We start from the raw sequence: 8,436 nt of genomic DNA on the forward strand, positions 1-8,436 counted from the left end.
TTTTACATAATTTTATGCACATACATGCAACTTATAGTAGCCATGTCTTTTATTTCATACTTCATGATAATAAAATTAGTAACTTCTTCATATACTTCAGTTTACTGGAAGAAAAAATTGTCTCATCCTCCAATTAAAGGAAAATGTTTTCTAGTGTTCATGCTCTTAAATAGCATTTTATTTTCCCTTCATGAAGCTATTACCCAAAAATTCAGTAACACCATAGTTCTGTTTCCTCATTCTGGCATTTGATCTCAGTCACAGTGGAGTGTATGGAGTTTTTATTCATTGCCTTTCAACACATTAAGATCCTTTTTCTACTACAACTTCATTTAACTTTTCAGTTGTAAATTTTACACGTTAGTGGAAACACAAATATTAAATGTGCCCTCTCCTAATTCTTAGGTTTGAAACACTCCTGAGATTAGAATTCTATTCTCTAAACTCCAGAGCATAATGCCTCAACCAGTTTTAAGGACTTCTTCCTCAGAGACATGTATACTATTTCTTATCAAAATTGATGCAGCCAAAGAAGAAAGCTTCTAAAGCAGCAGTTCTGACAATTACAGGTCATGGTGTAAAGAGGGTATGTTTGTAGTCCAGAATGATGAACCAGGTTAGGGCATTAATACCACTAAACTGTCCTGGCAATGTAGATCTTTGTGCTGGAACTGTCATTTGTAAACTCTTCCATCTCTTTCTCCAGTGAGTATTAATATCATCCTTGTCCATCCTCATTCTGGGAAAGCGAATCATCTGAGATTCATAAGCAATTTTTCCTTAAATGTTAATACTATTTATTAAATAATCACATGCAATAAGGGATTGTAAGCATATATTTAGGTAAATATTGATTATCCCATTCCTGTTATCCAGAGTAATAGACTCACATATAGTAAACAATGTGGATTAACAAACAAAGAAAAAAATAAAATTTAGAAATGTGAAATTTATGAGTGCTTATTACATTTTGTTAAAGTAACATTACCTGAGTATGGTGTAGGCCATCTACACACACACACACACACACACACACACACACACACACACACACACACACATGCTTCTGAAAATGTATGTAAAATGATCATGGATACAAATATAGTGATTTTATAAATCAATGGATATTGAATTCATTAAATATATGTGGCATACTAAAACTTTAGCCCTCACATTTATATTTTAATCATTACTTCTATACATTTCTGATGGCTAAGCACTGAATGAACTTGAGCAAAATGTGCATATGGGCTTTATTTGAAAATCATGATTAAATGACACAATTTTCATTGACAATTATTATAGAAGCTAAATTAAACTGGGCCTCTTTAATTTTACGGATTCCAGAATGAACTAATCCTGTGTGAAAATAATTCAAAATTGAAGTAAACCCCCAGGGGATCTTTGCATGATGCTATTGGACATACTATGATAAATCAAAAGTAATTCCTGGGAAGGACACTTTATTTAGAGAAAAGCTGATATGTACCAGTGTACACAGTTAACCCCTTCTCTTTTGCATTTGTGATTTATGTTCACACCTGAGGTGTGCTTCCTAATAATGCAAAAATCCTAATGCAAAAATAATGCTAAGGGGATACGGAGAATTTAAGAGGTGATAATGACAGAGAATTATGAAATTTGATAATTGTTCTTGAGCTAAACAGCCTGAGAACTCCGTATCTCCCCAGGAACACAGGAACAGTGACAATCAAGTTGTCCATGAAAAAGACAGTGGGAAGTCACCAGTCAGCCCATCTATCCTAGGTTTGTGCTAATACTGTTCAGAATTGTGAGAATCATTTTCTGTTGTTCATAAATCAACTAGACTATGGCATTAGTTATAACAACATGGAATACAAAGAAAAGCAGGAACATGTCAATAAATAATGAATTATATTAAAGAACAATCTATTACATTTTTATTATTTACTTTCATTTTATGTATATGAGTGTTTTGCCTGCATATATATAAGTTAACTCATGTGTGCAACTCCCTGGGAGGCCGGAAGAGGGTGAGAGTTCCCCTGGAACTAGAACTACAGAAGGATGTTAGCCACCATATAGGTGCTGGGAACCAAATCTGAGTCCTACGCAGGTGCTGCCAGTGCTCGAAACTGTTGAGCCATCTCTCCAGATTAAAATACATTTATTTGAGACAGGATCTCTCTGTAGCATCAGCTAGCCTGGAACTTGCTATGTAGACCAGGCTGGCCTCAAGCACATGGAGATCCAACTGCTTCTGCCTTCTGAGGGTTGAGATTGAAGTCATGTACCACCACACTCCTAAGGAATAATTTAAAAGACTGATCCTGGATAGACAATTAGGGTAAGATGGAACCTTACAGTGTTTTTTATTCTGCGTTTCTTGAATTACTAAGGATGTTGAGCACTTTTTATGGTATTTCTTAGCCATTTTTATTTGAGAACTTTCTTTTCAGGTCTGTAGCCTATCTTTTTATTGGTTCATTTATTTTGTTTTTTTTTTTTAATTTCTTTGCATATTTTGGATATGAATCCTCTGTTGGATGTGCAGCAGGTAACAATTTTCTCCTACTCAATGGATTTCAGACATGGAACAGATATGGAATTCAGATATTTAACAGAGCCTCTTGATTTACAATCCTAATTTATTTATTTATTTGTTTGTTTGTTTGTTGTTTGTTTGGTTGTTTAGTGAATTCATTGCTCCTCCAAGGCTGATCAGCTGATAAGAACTTCAATGACTGGGGAGAGTTTGGAATGTGTCAGGTCTAGAGCCTATTTACAATTTATCATAGGCCATCTTTAGCCCCTTAAATAGCCATTTTTTGCCCATCTCTCCATCTGACTTGAAATCTTGTGTATAACAGATAAATATTTTTAGAATGTATTAACTTGGTAGATCAACTTTGACCAACTCGAGATATAAGAAGCCTGCCGGGTAGCCTCTAAGTACTGCAGTGGAATTCTCCCATATTCAAAATAACCCACCTCTCTGATGTCTCCACCAATGTATTTGAAAAGTGTCTTCACTTACAGATTTCTTTGTTCTCTTACTATAAAACATTCATAAAACCGTTACCATGTTGGAAGATGGAATTTCGGGTAACTTGAATCTGTGTTCCTGAGCCATGGTCACTCATATTTGACTCCCAAATGAACTCTCTTATCTCCTTAAAAAAAACATGAAAGCTGATCATTAAGGAAACAATTCGCATTATCAATATTTCTTTCCTCATATGGCCTGATATCATTTGGCATCAAAAAGATTTAGAAGTGGTATTAGAATCCCCTTCTTCTCCCTGGAAAGTACTGAGAAAGCACAGGAGTTATTGAGATTTTTGGTTTATGCTTATGGTTCATGCCCTTTTGATATTTGTGTATTTTTAAATTTATTTTTATGAATGAAAGTTTTCCATTTTCATTTTTGGAAGTAATTTAACTGAATTGATAGATAAAAACTTGTGCATTTTCCAATGATGTCCACAGAATAAAATATCGCTCTGGACAAGGTCAATACAGTTTGGCAAGATTTTGCTGGACCTGTTTGCCAACTATTTACCAATTCCCTTTGCCTTCTGTGCTCTAGAGCTCTTCATGATTTGTTACCTTTGTAAACCTTGAGAGTATATGAATGACGATGATGATTTCTGGTCAGTAGAATGTCACCAGCCTCATCCCTTGCTGTACAGGGCATCTCTGCTCTTTGCTGGGCTTCCTAGTGTGACTGACAGACACTTTGGTACATACCTTTATGTCTCTATTACAATTCTGAAAGTTTACTTTGCTCCTTAAATGTCCCTTCTCCCCTTTTTCTCCCTTGCTCCACTACAGAAGTTAATGAATATTAACTGGTATTTTTGGTGTTATTGAACTGTGTACCTTTTCAAGAATTGTTTTAACTTTTATATAGTAAAGCTCCCCGTGTTCTCTTCATTACCATTAGTTTGTGTTCATCTAATAAATATTGGATTTCCTTATGACACTTTCATGTACATATTTGAGGTATTTTGAAAGTATCCATCTTTAAATAATCTTTAATTTATCCATACTTCCTTCACCATATGGTCCACTTCCTTTTTTTTTTTTCGTACCGTCTCTTCTGTATTTGTATTGACTTTTACATTCCACATATGACCAAACACATGGGTACATGTATTTCTGATCCTGTCTTATTTTGCTCCCATAACACTCCTTTTTTCTTTTTTTATTTTCTTTTTTTTTGAAAAATAACATGATTTTGTTTTCCTGGATACATTAACATAAAAGTAACATGATTTCTCTTTCCATCTGCCCATTATTGGTTATCTAGACTGATTGCTAACTTGGATCTTGTGACTGTGGCTATGCCACTCTCTCTCTCTATTGGATGCTGCCAAAATCTCTTGCTGTACAGAGTATAGTATACATGAATCATATTGTATTTCTGTTTGCTTAATTTTTAATTTTTTTGAGAATTTCATACATGAGTACAGTATTCACATTATTTCTAGCACTCCCAATTCCCCACTAACTCCTTCCAAACATATAAATTACTTTTATATATATAGTAGATATAATAGTAATAAGAGTTCCATTTTGTTGTTTGTTGTTTCTTTGTTTGAGACAGGGTCTTACTCTGTAGCCTCAGCTGACGAAGAACTCCCTCTGTATACAAGGCTGTTCTTGATGTTACAGAGAGCTGTCTGCCTCTATCTCCTGAATACTAGAATTAAAAGCATGTCATTGAATGAGCTATATTTTTTAAAAGAAATTCCACATTAATTCATATTAATTCCAGTGAATTTATACATTCTTTGTTTGAGACAGGGTCTTACTCTGTAGCCTCAGCTGACGAAGAACTCCCTCTGTATACAAGGCTGTTCTTGATGTTACAGAGAGCTGTCTGCCTCTATCTCCTGAATACTAGAATTAAAAGCATGTCATTGAATGAGCTATATTTTTTAAAAGAAATTCCACATTAATTCATATTAATTCCAGTGAATTTATACAGAACTGCTAATTTCTCAAATTTCATGTATAATTGTTAATTTATCCTCTTGTCTGTTCGAAGAGAGATACAATCTCATCGTTATTATATCTAGAACACAATTTTATTTTCTCTTTTACAGAGTCCAATATCTGTTGTAAGCCCCAATATTATCGACTTTTTCATAAAGCATCATACATCTATTTGAGTTCATTAGTAACAATACTGCTGGCTCCTTCCCTCCTTTTCTTGTTTATGAAAAATGTAATCCTGCTCTTTGAAGTAAACACTTCATCCATGTTTGTATCACTTATAAATAATAGTCCATATACTTGCAAGAAAGGTAATGCCACTACAAAGGCTAATTGGCTGATTAGAACTTCAGTGATACAAAAAGGATGGAATTTTTCAAGTCCAAGACAAATTATTTGAGTAGAGTGTCTTTAACTTATTTTTTTAATATCTTATTTATTATTTTTATGTGTACGTGTGTATTGCCTGCATGTAGGGAAGTGCATCCATGTCATGCAATGCCCGCAGAGGTCAGAAGAGGCTGTCAGAGCCCCTTGGACTGGAGTTATAGACAGTTGTTAGCTGCCATGTGGGTGCTGGGATTCGAACCTGGGTCTTCTGCAAGAACATTCAGTATTCTTAACCACTGAGTCATCTCTCCAGCCCCCGAGTATCTTTAACTTCATATTGGTAGACATTTTTTGTCTTCCTCTCTATCTGACCTAACATCCTTTTGACTATAGCTACATCCTCCAGGATCCTCCACAATCAAATGGCTAAGGATGGTGTATCATCTAGCATTTGAGCATTACAAAAAATATCTTCCTGCTTTGATGAACCTGCCTACCTAATATTTCTAGTATATTTGAATAACACCCTGACATATTATTTTATGTGTTTTATTAATATACTTTTGTTAAATGGTTATCACATTAACATCATATTTGAAAAACCAGAATTGGGGTTCAAAAGTTGTGTTCCCTCATATTATTCAATAAATCAAAGTATCATTTTTTTCTTTGAGATAAGAACTCTTTTGGAAATTAACAACATATTTCCATCCACATGCTACTTAAATTCTACACACCCAAGGCAGGATTAAATGAAAATGATGTTTTTCGATAATACATTTAATCTTCTTATAGTTTGTCCTAGAAACTCTGCTGGTAATGAAAATGATAAGAAAAAAATGATAATAACTAATTTAAGTGTCTGAATATGAATATATTTAAACCAAGTATATATGGCAATAGAAGAGCTTGAGGGAAGAAACAAATGAAGTTTGCTTAGAATGAGTTATTTTTCTAGTCATCCTATTATTTCATTGCATTCTTTTAAAAATTTTTAAAATTATGTTTATTTTAGTGTATGAGTTTATTGCCTATATGTATGTAAATACAGTGGTATCTTGCAATGCCTGTGGAAGTCAAAAGAGGGTGTTGACTTACCCTGGAATTGGAGTTAGGGATGGTTGTGAGCCATCATGTGGGTGCTGGGACTCGAACTCAGGTCCTCTGCAAGAGCAGTGAGTGCTATTAAGTGCTGAGCCATCTCCCTAGCCTCCTTGTTGCATTCTTTAAATGAAGTCTGTGAAAATCAAAGAAACCTAGATGTGAGACTCTATTCCTGAGAAGATACAAAGAAATATCTACTCATCCCAGATAGGAAACTGATAGCCCAAAGGGGATCACCAAAGTCCAACTCCATGAGTCCATGAGTTCTACTGGGGTTTCCTTCAGTATGGGAGAGGGATGATTTATGGGTGCAGAAATGATTCAAATACAGCTGCATCACCAAAGCCCACCACCACATAGGTGACAGTTAAAAGAAGTTGGAAACCTGGAGCTTCCTGTTCAACTCCAGGAAGCTGGACAGATTGGAAAAAGTCTTTTCTAGGCAGCTCAGTAAATCCTGAGCCTCTTCCAAGCAGCTTCTTCCAAGAAGCTTTGTCTCAGTTTGTTCCAGGCAGCTTGGTTGATTTGCCTAATACAGATAGATCTGCTGGTCTGTGTCTAGCAGAAGACTTTACCACTCATACACCCTTAGGGGCAGAGAGGCCTAGTAAATCTGGCCAGTTACAGTGTCTTCCTGAAGCCATTGGTTGTTTACATCCTTCACTTAAGGATAGAATGATTTATCTTACGTTAGAACTTCCTGTGCCTTAATGAGCTTGCCTCCAAAATGGAAAGTTGTATTTGGGGAATAGTGCTGCGCAAGACTAGTCTAGACTCATTTCTTTGATGAATGATTTCTTAGCTATTGATAAATCTAAAAATTACAAGCCCTTTATATTTATTTTCCTTATATTTTCCAATAGTATACTAGGTGTAATAATAAAAGTTCTAATACTAAATGTGAACAAATTTATAGGTAATGTACGAAATGCTATCAGATTCACTCATAATGTGAGAAAGTGTGTATTTAACATGCCTCAGTATCTTTATATATATCTGAAACTAATTTAGAGTTTAAATATACACACACCCTAATATTCTTTTATGAATGTGCACTGTTATATGCAAAAATTTTAATTTATTCTTATTTACTTCTTGACCATTTCATAAATGTATATAACATATTTTGATTATAGCCATCCCTTAAATATTTCTTGTCACTGTACTATATGCCTAATTTTATGTCCTTAAAATATTACATTTTGAGCATGTGAGTCTTTCACATGCATGTATCTAAGTGTACCAATATATGCAAAGCCCACCGAGGCCAAAAGAAGGTGTCGGATCATCTGGAACTGGAGTTACAGATGGCTGTTAGCTGCCACGTGGGTGCTGGGAATCAAACCTGGGTTCTCTTCAAGAGAAACCAGTGCTTATAATTGCTGAGTTATCTCTGCATTTCCAAGATATGTTGTATCTTTAAGGAAATACTACTCAGTCTTTAAAGGAAAGTGAACTTTGAAATAGGCTTCACCATGCATATGTTTCAAAAACATATGTTTCAACACCAATAGTCACTTGGCCAGTAATCTTGTTTTTTTGTTTGATTCTTCAAACAGGAAAATAAAGAGAGTCACAGAATTAAGTGTGCTAGCAGTAGGTAGATGAGGGCAAGGAAGGGCCACTTCTGAGCTACATGTATGTAAGCGCACCTATATATGCAATGCCTGCTGAGGCCAGAAGAGGGTGAGCTGTCCTGAAATATATTGTGGAAATGGAAATTGGCAAGGACTGTGTGCAATGTTGTGAATATACATAAATGAAAGAACAATTTAATTTAAACGTGTGAGTTTTACTGTATGAACAGTATGTTCATAAAAAATATCAAAATGTGATCCACTAATGTGGCAGAAAACAATACTTTAGAAGTCGAAGATAAAATGAAACCAGATAATTATAATTTATTAAATATAGGTAATGATGTCATTTCTGCTAGATACTTATTCTGCTTGCTAAGAATAAGAATAACAATTTACAAAAAATATGTTTATATTCTATATGAATTTTATAATTTAAAAT

Source organism: Nannospalax galili, unplaced genomic scaffold (assembly GCF_000622305.1).
Source record: "Nannospalax galili isolate Female #2095 unplaced genomic scaffold, S.galili_v1.0 scaffold2127, whole genome shotgun sequence".
NCBI lineage: Eukaryota > Metazoa > Chordata > Mammalia > Rodentia > Spalacidae > Nannospalax > Nannospalax galili.